Source organism: Prinia subflava, chromosome Z, assembly GCF_021018805.1.
Source record: "Prinia subflava isolate CZ2003 ecotype Zambia chromosome Z, Cam_Psub_1.2, whole genome shotgun sequence".
NCBI classification, from domain to species: Eukaryota; Metazoa; Chordata; class Aves; order Passeriformes; family Cisticolidae; genus Prinia; species Prinia subflava.
The window spans coordinates 61,747,254-61,762,206 of NC_086283.1; positions in this window are offsets into that span (position 1 = coordinate 61,747,254).

A 14,953-nucleotide genomic window follows, 5' to 3' on the forward strand; every position below is an offset into this window, starting at 1 on the left:
TGGAGTAAATGGAGAATTGATGTTTCCAAATAAATAGTAGGAAATAATATTTAACTATCTTTAGATACTTATGCATAGCCAGTACACAAAAGGCACAACCAAAGTACTCTTTCAGACTGTTGAACTCTTCAGCACTTCAGCATGATGTGTTTCTATACAGGCATATCTTGCCTATTGGCCTTTGCCACCCTAATGGGCCTTGCCAACACTGCATATGGGATGTGATTTTATATTTTGTGAAGTAACTTCATAAGATGAGCATCTTTTGTATGGATACATATTTTCTAAAGGCATCTGCATTTATGATCTCCTATTTTCCACTGGGGTGTTTCCTTATGGTGCATTAATTAAATCACATAACAGTGTGAAAGAAAAAACTGGCCTAATGAAATATTTTTGAAAAAAACCCCAATTAAACAGGTGTTTCTTTAAACTTATTTATTTCGTCCATTAAACTTGCCAAAAACTCCTTTGAACCCATAGCAAAGGTATTTTTCTCTTTCTCATGGCAACCTTAGTGAGACTGTACTTAATGTTCTTAGGAAAATTTAAATCAATATCCTTCCTTTGCTATTTATAGGAAACTGAAAAAAAAATAGTTTCCAGCTAGCTGGGTTATCTTAGATACAAATTAAATTTGGACAGCTGACAAAATATCCTTGGAGAGCTCAGACACTTGCCAATAGGATTAAAGAAAATCTGCTTTCCTCAGAAACATAGTGAAGAAGATAGTGGGAAACTTAAAAGTCTGAAAATCAAAAAATAGACTCTGTTGTGGAAAAAAAAAAGTGTTAGCTTCCATTATTTCACTCACATATTACATTAATAGTGACTTATTTCAAGCAAATCTTTAATCAAATATTTTAACATTGTGGAAGACATGAGCTGTTAAAATGTCATGGGTCTAAGGGAAAAAGGCTCAGGCTTCATTTCATAACCTAACCATCTTCCCCTAAAGGCAATTTGCTTTGAAGTTCATATCCTCGCTACTCATATATTGAGTTATCAAACAATGACTTTTTTTCCCTTCTGTCTGCGATACGTGAAATAAGTGGTTGAACTGCACACATTTCTCCGTTTCTTAGAATTAATTACTAGAGTTAATCAGGAAATTACTCAACTTGAATGATGCTCTTTCTGAATTCTGTTACTTTAATTAGGTAGATTAACCTTAGTGATATTACTGTTTCCAGCATTACTTGAGAATCAAAAGCAATGACAGCCATCTCAGTCATATATTGCAAATAGACAGATCTGTTTCCATGTCTGTGAAGAACATTGTCCTCTGTTTTCACTTTGCTGTGTTACTGTTAGGAACACACCATATGCTTGAAAGCCTGCATGAAATACCAAGAGAACAAATACTGCTGTATAGAACCATCCTCTGTTTTGTCTCCATTTGTTGTATCTTCCTGAGGACAAGTGATAAATCCACTTTGTTGGTGGATGCATACACTGAATGATTCAAGCAGCACTAAGAAAAAAGCAAGGGAAACTTGAGTGCTGTAGAAGATCAGATTGATTGCTTCAGGTTGTGTAGATTGCACAGTGAGCACTTCAAAATGCAGGTGGAAAAACATGCTTTTGCTTTACACTGAATGAAGAAATAGGTGAATCCTTCCTTCATCATTCTGCCCTGATGATTGCCTCTATAGGGAGATCTGCACACCTTTTTCTCCAGAAACACGTGACTTTTATATTGACTCAGAACACACCATGCAGATTAAAATATATTAAGGATTAAGACAAATGCTGCCTCATCAATAGGTTTAAATAGTCTTGTCTTCTCTTGACAAGAGAAACTGGGAAAAGTTATTATTTTTGTTTTATAAAGTTATACCTCTAATTACTATAATAGCTTTTTTCATATTAATTCTTGAGACAATGGTGGGTATTTTTTCAGATAAATGTCTTTGAATTACTGATTATCTTAAAATCAGTGTGGCATAAACTTTCTCTAAGTGGTGGTTTTAATAAAGGAAAGGAACATATATAGAAGGAAAATGTATAAAAACAGGTTTCATATTTTTCCAAATGATATTCTAATTAAAAATTTAGCCACCAAATAAAATTCTGGAAGACTTTAAACCATACTGGGCTCAGTGAATCCTGTTTTTTTAGCAGAAACTAACATGTACAAAACTTTATTTCAAGAAGACTTATAACTTCATTTTCATCTATGTAAATTTAAAATAACCTCCTCAAAGGTAAGAAAATACAGCTTTGTAAGATGAATATGAGACCAAAATTAACTTCTTATGTATCTAATTAAACACTTCCATGGGTAATCACTTACACGTCAGAAGTATTAAAAAAAGTAATATTTGAACTGTTAAATATTATAAATAATTTAGCACAATCATTCTCTGTCTAGTCAATGTTTAATGTGAGAGGAATTCTTGTCTGATTTCCTTGACCAGGGATAGTGGCAATGGCTTCATTCTTATCTTAAGTGAAAGCCACATGGAACAGAAAAAAAAAAAAACAAACACACACACACACACAAAAAGCATTTCTCTTATTTCATTGCTGCTTAAAAACATATTATAGTGAAGTCATGGAGCAGGTTTTTTTCCATCCAAAGTGTGTAATAGGTATTCAAGGTCAGTATAGCAGTTTCATGTTTGCTACTTTTTACCCATTTTCCCAGCCTTGTTGGAGTTACCAATTATGTGATGGTTTCAGTGTTCTTTTGTAGGATGTGACTACGAGGAAATAAAAAGCACAACGGGTCTAAACTTTTAAAGCTACAAAGATAGTTTACTTACACACACTAAAATATGAAGAAAAAAAAGAAAGAAAAAAGAAAGAAAAAAAATTTGAACCTTTCAGTAACCTTCTCCCTTCCCCACAAACTGTTCACTTTCTCACAACTAACACAGAGAGACAAAACTGTGATTTTAAGTTAGTTTCACTATTTAAACATAATCTTTCATCACTTGGGGAGAGAAGACTCTCCTGATGTCCTATGGATTTTACTGGCAACTTAGAACAGTTCTCATGTGGGTTTTAACGCCACAAAAAAACAGCCACCTGGTAAAAAACCCTGTTTCTGTGACCTCTCCCATCAGCAGTTTCCCAGGCTGGTCATGGGTGTAGAATTTTGCATATCAGGGTGTGACCTTTTAAAGCTGCACAACTCAAAGGAACAAATGATTCTTCTTCTCAGGAAACAGAGGTATCTTCTCACTTCTTCAATAGCACTAAAGGACTTATCTCTGTCTCCGTTTAAGCATCTCATAAGATCAGTATCACTTATTCCATCACACACGCCTTTGTTCAAGATCCACGCACAAAGTCGAATATCTCCCTAAATGCATATCTTCCCATGATTTGAAGGGATATGTTAGCCCAGTTTCCATGGTTTACATCCAGAGAAGTCCAGTCCAGAATGTCCACTTCCTCAATCTCTCCTTCCAATAATCTTTATGACTTCTTTCGCTGTCTCTGTATCATGCTGTCTCTCTATGAGTTAAATCACTCTGTCCTTCCTCTCCCTCTCTCAGGCAAAGGGTTGGAGTTCTGAAAGCTCCATCCTGCCCATGTCCTCGCCCCCTCGGCTGCAGCTTACGGTGTCGGACTTCAAGGCCGAGCAGAGCTCCGAGCAGCCGGGCAGTCAGGAATCATAGATGCTCATAATGTCTCTTGCCCACCCCTGGGGTTTTACGGCGTGGGCCCAGCCTGGAGCTGCTACCAGAGGCTGCAGACTTCCGTCCCCCTAACTGGGGGGAAAGGGCTCGGAAGGGCCGCGGCCAGGGCTCAGGGCACTCCCCGCGCCCGCACTGCGGAGCGGCAGGCGCTCCACAGCGGCGGGGAGCCGCGGCGGCGCCGGGGGCATCTTCTCCTCCCCCGGCCCGGGAGTCACCACGCTAGGCCGGCCCACAGGGAGAGAGCCGGGACTGCCTTCTGAACCTCCCCCGAGGGCGGAAGAAAAAGGGATTTCTCAGGATCTCCTGATATTTAACCCTGTAGGTCCCCGGAGTTGTATCTGTTCTTAATTGGTTCTTTTCTGGAACTTCTTGAAAACTCACTCTTGGTCAAAACCACCACAGTCAAGAAACCTAATATCCTCTGTCTACAACTGTATATATCTATATCCAGTATATGTATGTGTGTACGTGTATGTGTACGTGTATGTGTACGTGTATGTGTCCGTGTATGTGTAGATACAATATATGTATATGTGTATACAATATATGTATATGTATATACAATGTATATAACTGTACATGACGAAAAGTGTAAGATCAAGAAAACATGTCTAATACTTCCTCACAGTATTTTTCCTCACAGCCCTCCAAGCTGTAATGACAGGTCCTCAAGGGTTTTCTTAGCAAAGACACTTCCTGTAGAGGCTTTTGCTCCAGTGTCCGAAACTTCATAAGAATAAATATCACAGATAAAAATGTTGTTAATATTATTGTATTCTTAATTTTTTTTCCCCCTGCCATTTCCCCTCCAGATTTTACAAGATGCAGGTCTAGTTCTCACATAGAAATCCTTTACTATTATTTTCCTAATGCTTTGCTCTGTTTTGTAGATCCATATATTATCCTGTGATGGTTTTCTCAAGACTGAAGAGATTTAGGCTGTTTAAATATTCCCTTGCCTGGATGTTCTTCCATACTTCTTTCCATTTTGCATCTTTTCCCAAATGCATTTTGTAATTTGCAGATTCGATACTTAAGACAAAACTATGTGAATCAGTTGAAATTCATTCACATTGCATTCCATCTGTTTTTTACTGGACTGTCATGAATTTCCAAAATTATTCATTTATTCTTCACAAGAAATCTCAGTTTTCATTTATCTGAGTACTATGATGAATTCAGCAAATTTGTACCTTTACATTCTTGCCCTCTTTTCTATATAATTTATGAATGACTCCAATACTTGTAATCCAATCCATGCACAGATTTCTATGAGATTTAGCTGTTCTTTGATACCTTTTTTAAGCTGTACATTGGTTAAAACCCATGAAGGACAAGTAAGAAAGAAATATTTTTTAAAAGGACAATGCAGGCACATACTGTTGTGCCAGGATGTGACAAAAGTGACAATAGTGAATCCTAATGATGGATGTAAGAAGAGACAAAGTAGTAGGCTTAGGCTTTTATAAAACATTTAATTTATTAAAGTAGAATATTATGTTTATAAATATTAATATTTTACAAGGTAAACATATTAAAGCAGGTAAGGTACTTCAGTACAGTACTTCAGTATAGTGTAATCACTGTAGGAAACATTAACTCCTCTTCATTAATAAACTGTTTTTAGCTAGACCCATAAATTTTACTTTTTTTTTTCTTCTTCTTCTTTTTTTTTCTCTTTTTTTTCCTTTTTTCCCCTCCCCTTCCCACCAGACGTGAGGGAAGAGAACAAGTGTCTGTGTGGCACTTAGTTGCCAGCTGGTGTTAAGCCACAATAGAGGACCAAGAAGTCATTTGCAAGTCTGATTAGAGGTACTGGAAATATGGAGGAAGCTGTAACTGTCTAACAGTATAAAGAGTTCTCATCTCTGGCACCTACTGCTTGAGAAGCACACTGGAAAATTAGGTTGACTCTAATTAAAAGTTGCAAAATCACTTGAAAGCTAGAAAAACTATAATTTAAAGCAAGATGCTTAATGTTTGACTGCAGTGTGTCTCTGTCCCCGGTTTAGAAAGACAGATTTATTTATTTGTTAGTATTCCAAATGCAGTAGCAGCAGGTGGCCTGATGATTAGCCAAGCTAATAAGCACTGCTGAGTAAAACAAAGTATAGCCTAGCACTCAGTGTCATATTAATGCAACCATATATTTGTGGGTGTTAAATTTTATTTCCCAATCTTTTATTTCCAGGACTATAAATAGTTAGCAAAAGAGCAGCTTAGAAATCAGATGTTCTGAACATGTCTAAAGGTGGGCATGCAGCATTCTGCTCGTTTTCTGAAATCTTGCTATAAGGTTGATAGCCAGCCCAGTCTAAAAATAGGTAACTGATGAGAACTTCATAGAAAATGTTTTAATTTAAATGTGATGACCAACATTTGCTGAAGAATTACATAAGTAACTTAGAGAGAATGAGATGTCACTTTTCTGAAGAATCCTGTTTTTTAGGATGAGTCAGTTGGTGAGGTACATAGTGATAGCAGTAATAGCAGTGACAACCACAGTAAATTCTGGGGTGGAACACCTGAAGGAGCTAGGCAGGGGTTTCTGGAGTCAGAGATGCCCAAGAGAGACCTGGCAGGAAGCAGCAGCTCTAATGAGCAAGGCTGACATGATGACGGTCTTGCCAGAGCGATCGTGGGACATGGTACAACATTTCCTGGGCTGATTCAGCTATCTGATTATTGCCCACGCAGGTCAGCAGAGATGATGTTGAGGAGAGACATTCCAGGGCAATCGAAAAGGACTCAGGATACTAGGAGGATTGGTTGAAACAGGGAGCACAGGTGGTGTTTTCCTCAATCCCTTTGGTAGCAGGGAAGAATGCTGAAAGAAACAGCAGAATCCACCTGATCAACACATGGTTTAAAGACTGGTGTCATAACTGAAATCTTTGCTTTTCGGTTATGGGGTGATTTATACAGTACCAGGCTTACTGGAAACAGGTGGGTTTGCCTGTCTAAAAGAGGTAAAAGGATTCCAGACTTGAGCAGGCAAAGCTGATTGAGAGTGGTTTAAAATGGATAAGGAAGTGGATAAGTGGATAAGGCCAGGCTCAATAGAGATGAGTCTGGGGGTGAGATGCCAGAGTTGAGGGTGCAATGGACAGCTCAGCTGAAGTGGACCTACACCAATGCACACGGTAGGGATAACAAACAGGAGGAGCTGGAAACCACAGTGCAGCAGGATAACTACTATGTATTTACCATTACGGAGATGTGGTGGGAGGACTCCCGTGGCTGGAGTGCTGCCATGATGGTCATAAGCTCTTCAGAAGGGACAGGCGGGCCAGCAGAGGTGGCTCTGTACCTCAGGGAGGGTTTTGACTCCGCAGAGCTCAAGGGCAGTGATGATAAGGTGTTGGGTGCCTGTGGGTAAGGATCAGGGAAGGGCCAACAAGGCAGACATCCCAGGGGGAGTCTGTTACAGACCACCCCGATGGTGTAAAAGGGCAGCCTGTCTGTAAGAGGTTGGCTGACATGTCATTATTGCTAGTCCTTGTTCCTTTGGGAGGCTTTAGCTTGCAGGATGTCTACTGGAAACTCAAAAATGCAGAGAGGAAGTAGTCTAGGAAGTTCCTGGACTTTGTGGAAGAGAGCCTCCTGACATGGCAGGCAGGACCAGTGACCTTCTAGATTTGCTGCTCACAGAGAAGAGGTGGTGGGAGGCAGTCAGAGCACATCTTACGCATAGTGACAACAAAATTATAGAGGTTTCAATCCTTGGTGAAATAAGGAAGGGGATCAACCAAACTGTATCTAGGATTTCCAAAGAGTGGACTTTGGCATGTCCATGAGACTGCTTCAAACAATCTCTAACAAAGGGTTCAGGAAAGCTAAGAAGGAAATTTAAAGGGTGCAGGAGAAGGCTGTCCCTACGTGCTGAAAGGGCAATCATAGAAGACCAGCCTGGCCAAACAGGGAGTTTTCAGTGAGAGTTCACAACCCTTGGAAGAAGGGCACACAACTCAGGGGGAGTACAAAGATGTCATTAGTCATGTAGAGAGAAAATTAGGCAAAAGCTCAGCTAAAAATCAATCTGGCCACCGCTATGAAATAAATTTTTTAAAGATTGTGTTTATAAATTAACAACAAAAGACAGTCCAATGAAAAACTTCCGTCCTTTATTGGATATGGAGAGGAACATTATGAACAAGGATGAGGAAAATGCTGAGGTACTTCATGCCTTCTTCAGTTTTTAACTGAAAGACCAGTTATCCTTGGGGCAACCAGATGCTGAGCTGGGACAGGGGGACTGGGAGCAGCACTGACCTCCTGTAATCCAGGAGGGAATAGTGACCTGCTGAGCCATTAGACCCAAGTCCATGGGACCAGGTGGGATTCACCCAAGGACACTGAGGGAGCTGCTGAAGAACTTACTAGGCTGCTCTGCATCATTTATCATCAGTCCTGGATAACCAGAGAGGTCTGGGATGACGGGAGGTTGGTCAATATAGTTCCATAACAAGGGTCAGAAGGGGAATCCTGGGAACTACAGGCCTGTCAGCCTGACCTTTGTCCATGGAAAGCTTATAGAACAGATCATCTTCAGTGAGATCACAGCATATACAAGACAACAAGGGAATCAGGTCTAACCGGCATGCATTAAACAAAAACAGGTCCCTCCTAACCAAGATGGTCTCCTTTCATGGCCAGGCAACATGCCTAGTGGATGGATGAAGAAAGAACTCTGGATGTAGTCTGCCTGGACCTCATCAAAGACTTCAACACTGCCTTTCATGGAATCCTGAAAATGCTGGCAGCTCATGGCCTGGATGGGTGCACTTAACATGGGTTAAGAACTGGCTGCACAGCCAGGCTCAGAGAGTGCAGGTGAATGGTGCTGCATGCAGATGTTGCTTGTGCTATTGCTCAAGAATTACTATTTGGCCCAATCCTGTTTAAAATCTTTATTGATGATCTGTATTGACTGTACTCTCAGTAAATTCCCTGGTGACAGCAAGCTGTGTGGGAGTGTTGACCTGCTGGAGGGCAGGAAGCTCTGCACAGGGCTCTGGACAGGCCGGATCAATGGGCCAAGGCCAAAGGTGTGAGGTTCAATAAGGCCAAGTGTCAGATCCTACCCTTGGGTCACAACAGCCCTGTGCAGTACCTACATGCCAGGGAAAAAGTGGCAGGCAAGTGGCAGGCAGAAAAGGACTTAGGTGTTAAAGGATTGTTAACCCTTTGACAAGGGCTGAACATGAGCCATAAGTGTGGGTGGCAGAAGGCCAAGGGCATCCTGGCCTGTACCAGCAATAGTGTGACTGGCAGGACCAGGGCAGGCATTGTTCCCCTGTTATCTGCACTGGTGAGGCCTCACCATGAGTGCTGTGGTCAGTTTGGATACCTCACTGCAAGAAGGACATTGAGAAGCTGGAGCATGTGTAGGGAACAAGAACAGAGCTGGTGATAGGTATGGAGAAAAAGTCATAAAAGGAGCAGCTGAGGGAGCTGGGATGTTTATTCTGAAGAAAAGAAGTCTCAGAGGAGACCTTATCACTCTCTGCAACTCCCTGAAAGGAAGGTCTAGCCAGGTGATGATCAGGCACTTCTCCTAGGTAAACAGTGGCAGTACAAGAGGAGATGACCTCAAACTGTGCCATAGGAGGCCAGAGTTGGACATCAAGAGGAATTTCTTTAGGATGGATAAGCTTGGGAATGAACTGCCCAGGGAAGTGGTGGAGTTACCATCCCTGGAGGTGTTTGAGAAAAGACTGGTCACGGCACTTAGTGCTATGGTTTAGTTAGCATAGTGGTCATGAGTTGACTCCTTGATTTTGGAGGACTTTTCCATTGTTAGTAATTCTATTATTTTGTGATCTAGACCCAATTCTGCCAGCTCCAGATAGATTTGTTTTAAGATGTGCATGTCTGTATTTTTTGGATTTTATATGACGTTTTAAATCAGTCTGTATCTTCTAATAAGTAAATAAAACTCAGAAGAGTGTTAGAGATTAAAGGTTTATGGTTTCATCATGCTAATTAATTTAATTTGTAATATATCATTGCTTCCTGAACTCACTTTTTCCCTTAATGGCTATGTTCATTAAAAAGATTTACTAATAAAAAGATTATCTTCAAATCCTAGCTTATTTTTCTAAGATTCAGAGAAGGTCCCTAAAGGTACATGGATTATAAGACCAAGGAGAAAAATTCGGAAACAAGATGCCCATATGGCACAAACCTTCAGCTGCTCTGAGTCACTAGATGTTTCCCAGACCTCTTTCATAGCAATTCTTTAACTGTCAGATTAGAGTGATTATTCCATTAACTGTTTTTCAGAAGCTTACCCAATTCTGAATTTGGAGTCAGTGACCTGCAACAGACATTCTGAATTTTGCATTCTGAGTTTGTTCTATTAGCCTGGACTTGTTCAAGAGAAGAGAAAAAACCAGGGATTTATGAAGAGAACACTTCTTTCACATTCATCTACATACTTCAAAGATATGAGAACAGGTAAAAATAGAATCCCCTACATATCTTACTACTGAGACAGATTTTTTTTTTCTCCTAGTATTGTAACACGTACTTCTTCAAACAACAAGTAGTTGGGACTTTTTGCATAAAAGATTTCAGTCCTCTCCCCAGTTAGAGAAGTGAGTCTTCTCAGGCAGTGTTCACTTCTTTTGCTCCAAAAAGAGGCCCACTACAGAGATTACAGAAACTTAGAGAGTCTCTGATGGGAGAGGTAAATTTTAAACTCCTTTGGCTGTTCTCAGATGCCTCTATGGGAAAGTGTTTAATAGAAATGCATCATTACCTGCCAAAATCATGACTTTTTTTCTGTCTTTGTTCGTTATTGAGGCAGCTGTCTGTGCACAGAATAGATTTTATTGGCATTTCACTTCCATTCTCCCATTTGCCAGTGGGAAATTTTAACTGAAGTTTTGCTGTATCCCCAGACATCTTTCCTATCATCTTGTGGTGATGAGTTCATCCCAACATATCCTCAGGAGCCATAGTAACACGAGGTAAGTAAATTTTTCTACCCTTTACTGAATTCTATAAAACATCTCAGTCTCCAAAGCTGTGGAAAGAAAAACAAGAAGAAAGTAAGTATCCTAGTATGTGCTAGTATATTATAAAAAGAAAGTAATGAAAGACACAGTAGCTTAGGGAGGGATGGGATGAAATCCATATGAAGTCAGTTCCCACTGAAAGATATATTCAAATCCTAGTGTGGGACAGGGTATTGAATAAAATTACCTGATACAGAGTAGTACAAAAGAAAGTATCAAAAAAGCAATGAATTTGAAGTCTCAGTCTGTTGAGATTAGTTTTGGGCACACATGCAAAACTATCTAAAGCATATGAAAAATAAAAATTTACCTCATATCGCTTCGTATTTCTGACTAATATCCCTAATGCAAATATAATTAGTATATGTTCATTTATTTATATGGATCTGGACATACAGATCACATCTGTGAAGGCAGTTGTGTCTCTAAAACAGCCTGGAAGTGTAAAGCAAGTATCTTCTGGTTTCTGTGGGCTGGGTTTTCTTTTCTTGTGTGCTGTGTCATAAACTCCTTATATCTAGAATAAGAGTCTTTGAGCACGTAGACAAGCTGTTCTGTCATGGAATTTTGCTACAGCACACAACTTACGCATTCCCATAAATTTTAACTTCAGAATGTGTTACAAACTTAGTCAAATAATGTTTAGGGGCAGTATCAGATGTCTTTGACTTTCAGGCATCTTCACTGGTTTGAAAGTATTTATTTTTGCACAGTCTTCTGCTTAACTGGAAAAATAGCATTTGCAGGCACAACCTGCAAGGGTGGAATGAGGAGCTAGGAAGATGCTAGGAGTGTGAAACATGTGTTAAAAATTAGGACAGAAATTTGGACAAAGAATTATGTATCTCAAACTGGGGCTTGTTCAGCATGCTACCTTTATATTTGATATTTAGAAAAAGAGCAAAATGAGAAGGCAACACCTGACATTAAGACTTCAGTGGTGCTCAAATGGTGTATAACTGTTCATAATTCATGTGAGCCCTGAGAAAATTGTGTCAGCTTTTGAGTCATCCTGGACAGAATTTGTGGCACAGGGGAATCTCCTAGTTTATTTAATTAACATCTAGAAGATTATGAAATTAATCAAATACATAATCAGGCAAAATGATACAAGGTTCTATAAATCTTCCTCATCAGCCTATCATCTTCCTGGAACACTGCCTGTGCTTTGAGTACTTAATGGCTGCATATTTTTCTTTCTTGTAGATTCTGTACCTTTGTCTTCAGTCAGGTATAACAATTTTTGTTACTGAAAATAAATCTGTCTCCTGCATGGAAATCTTAGTCATTAACTTTTACAAAGTACTTATAATATTTTAATAAAATACTATTAATTTCTATGCAATCTACATTGATACTATCATTCCTTTCAAGTTTAATAGGCTGGATCATATATATATATATCTATCCTCTTCTTATGATTATGTAGGGAGCTAGCCTTTCTTGCCTGAGATTTATAAAATAGAAATGTACTTTAATTACAAAATATATATATCTTGATTTTTTTTGTACATATTTGCCATAAGTGCACTGAATTTCCACACTTTGCTTGATGATTTTTCTCTCACAGCAGTACTGATGTTTCTTGAAACTGGTCTCTGTCTCTATTTTTTGAGCTCACAGTTTTTCCTTGGGTAAATATGTTTCAGAGAAACTCTAAATAGGAAAAGTACAACACGTGTTTCAGAAGGATGATTCACTCTAGAGCCAAAGTAGGGCATTCAGAAAGCTACAGACATTATCCCAGTTAACATAAAATGTTTTTCATAAAGTTTAACCTCTTATTAGAAATCTGCTTCGTGTGTGCATTCTCTAGACAACAAATGTCATGTGCCTCAGCTGTGAGAGGCCTATTGGGGCATTAGGACAACTTGGGAAAAAAACGCTTTTAGTGTTTGCAGATTGTCAGTGTTTTCAAGCTGTATAAATTTCAATTTTGTTGTGTGCATTGCTGAAACTCTTTAAAAAGTGGGAATTTACAGTAGATGTACCAGTTCACATACATGTGGTAATATAGGAAAAAAAAAATTAAAAAAACCCTTCCACAAACAAAAAAGGGAAAAAAACCCACCACCAAAAAAATCAGAAATAAAACATTGAAAAACCAAAAAACCCAAACAAAAAAACAAACAAATCCAACCAATCAACCAAAAAACCCAAACAGGAACACGAAACTGGCTGAAGTAGTGTACACAAAATAGTTCACTAGTTGCCAAAGAGAGGTAAAGCAGAAAGAGAGATGTAATCGTAGAACATTCTGGCTTGGGAGGGACCTGCAAGGATCATCAAGTCTAATTTTGGTGCTGAAGTAGGACAAACCCAAGAGTCACATCATGGACCTAAAAGCGTAGCAATGTTGAGGAGTACAAAAATCTTTTTTTGTGACATAAATTCAGTTCTGTTAAGAATAAAGGTTTTTCTCTATTCTGTTATCTGATTATGAACCACAATTCTTCCTTCTTGATCTTGTACAGTTATTAAAGGTATATATATATACACAAAATATATCTGTAAGCCAATGTAAGAAATTCCAAACAAAAAGCCCAAAACTTAGTATAACTGTTACTTACTGAGCTTATCTTATAAACACAAATTCACACCTATTGTGTTTTTGTAAGATTCTTGTAAAACAACGAGGATTTAAATCAAGTAGTATTTCAATGATACTTCTGTAAAGTATATTTGCAATTAGAGAATTAATGGGCACAAGTAATAAATTGAGATAAAATAGATTTTCATACATTAAGCTGAATGGTTTAAAAAATATTTTTTTTCAAATCCTATTTATTTTATGTTTTAGACTATGAAATGACAAACACAAATCTCTTACCTTTCTTAGGCTTATTAATAATCTCCAGAGATAGTAATAGCTGTTTAAAATGTTGCACATAAACAGGTATTATTTAAAATTGTTTTCTTCTTCTTTAGTATTATTAGAAAAATTTAATATGTGTATTTATGTTTTCCAAGATATTAGTAACAATTTTTAGGTAGTACGTGATCAATATGCTCTTGTCAGCAGTATAATTTTATTTATTAAAGAAATCCATTTGTTAAAGAAACCATATTTCTCTGTCTCCTTTGACTAGATAGAGGGGGCTTTGCATTTCTGACATTTTTCAGAGACGTGAGATCTCTAGGCAGATGCAGAAAGCAATTTCTTCCTTCTAGGGAGGGTTCGTAAGACCTACATGTGGTCTTGATAAGAAAAAAACCAGAGGCTATGGAAAAAATGTTTAGAAACTCATAAACTCTGTTAATGGGCTTCTCATATACAAATTGTCAGAAGAATAGGGAGAAGGTTTGTTTTCATTTAAATATGTGTATGTTCTTTGAGATGAAATAAAGCTCAAGTTTAGGCAATCTTGTTCAGTCAGTGGATTTTTCTAGCCGCACACTCTTTTTAAAGGAAAATGAAATTAAATACATCTATTTATATAGAATTTAGCTATGTGCTCTGTCTTTTCAAAAGATTTCTTAGTAAGACTTTGGTTTTAGAAAAAAAATGTTAATTACTATTATTTTGGAGTATTAAATACCCTCAGTAAATCCATTCAGTTGGCTTTCTTAAAAGATCTTTGGTTTGTGTGTTTTAATGAAATAGTCCTGGATCACTGGGCACTGTTCTCCTTCATTGTTTTCCAGGCAGGAATTTACCAAAGGAAATTATATTGTTGATCTTTGAACTAGATGAGGCAAAACCAATATTTCTTTCCATTCTGGGATACTCATGAAGTAAGTAACTAAACACATTTACTGGCTGAAAACAGTTGTTTCTCTGTCAGTATTGCTTACTCTGAGTCAGTGTACAAACAGAAAAATCCACTCTTAAGTTCTGTGATGCTCTTTTCTCTAGAATTTCATCTGCTATTAAATGTTCACTTATTTCTTTTTAAACTCAGAAATTACCAACTTCTCTTTCACTTGAACTATGTTTTTAATCTAGAACAGGAGAAAAAATAATAGCTTGAAATATTTGTTGCTGCTGAATGATCTGGCATGCAATTCAGACATTTCATTTGAGTAAAAACTTGTTGCGCAGATACGCACAGCAAGATGAGGAAAAAATGCAAGTTTAGCTTGAGGTAAAAAAATGATTCCAAGGTATATTTTAACCATGATTTGAAGTTTTCAATTGTGTTTCCATCATACTTCTCATATTGGTTTTATATTGGCCCAAAATGGCCACAAGAACACAAACAAATCTCTGATAAATCATAGCTTTGTGCCCAAGTTTTACTGAAGCCAAAATATGTGTAATCTTAAAATCCATTCTGCCAC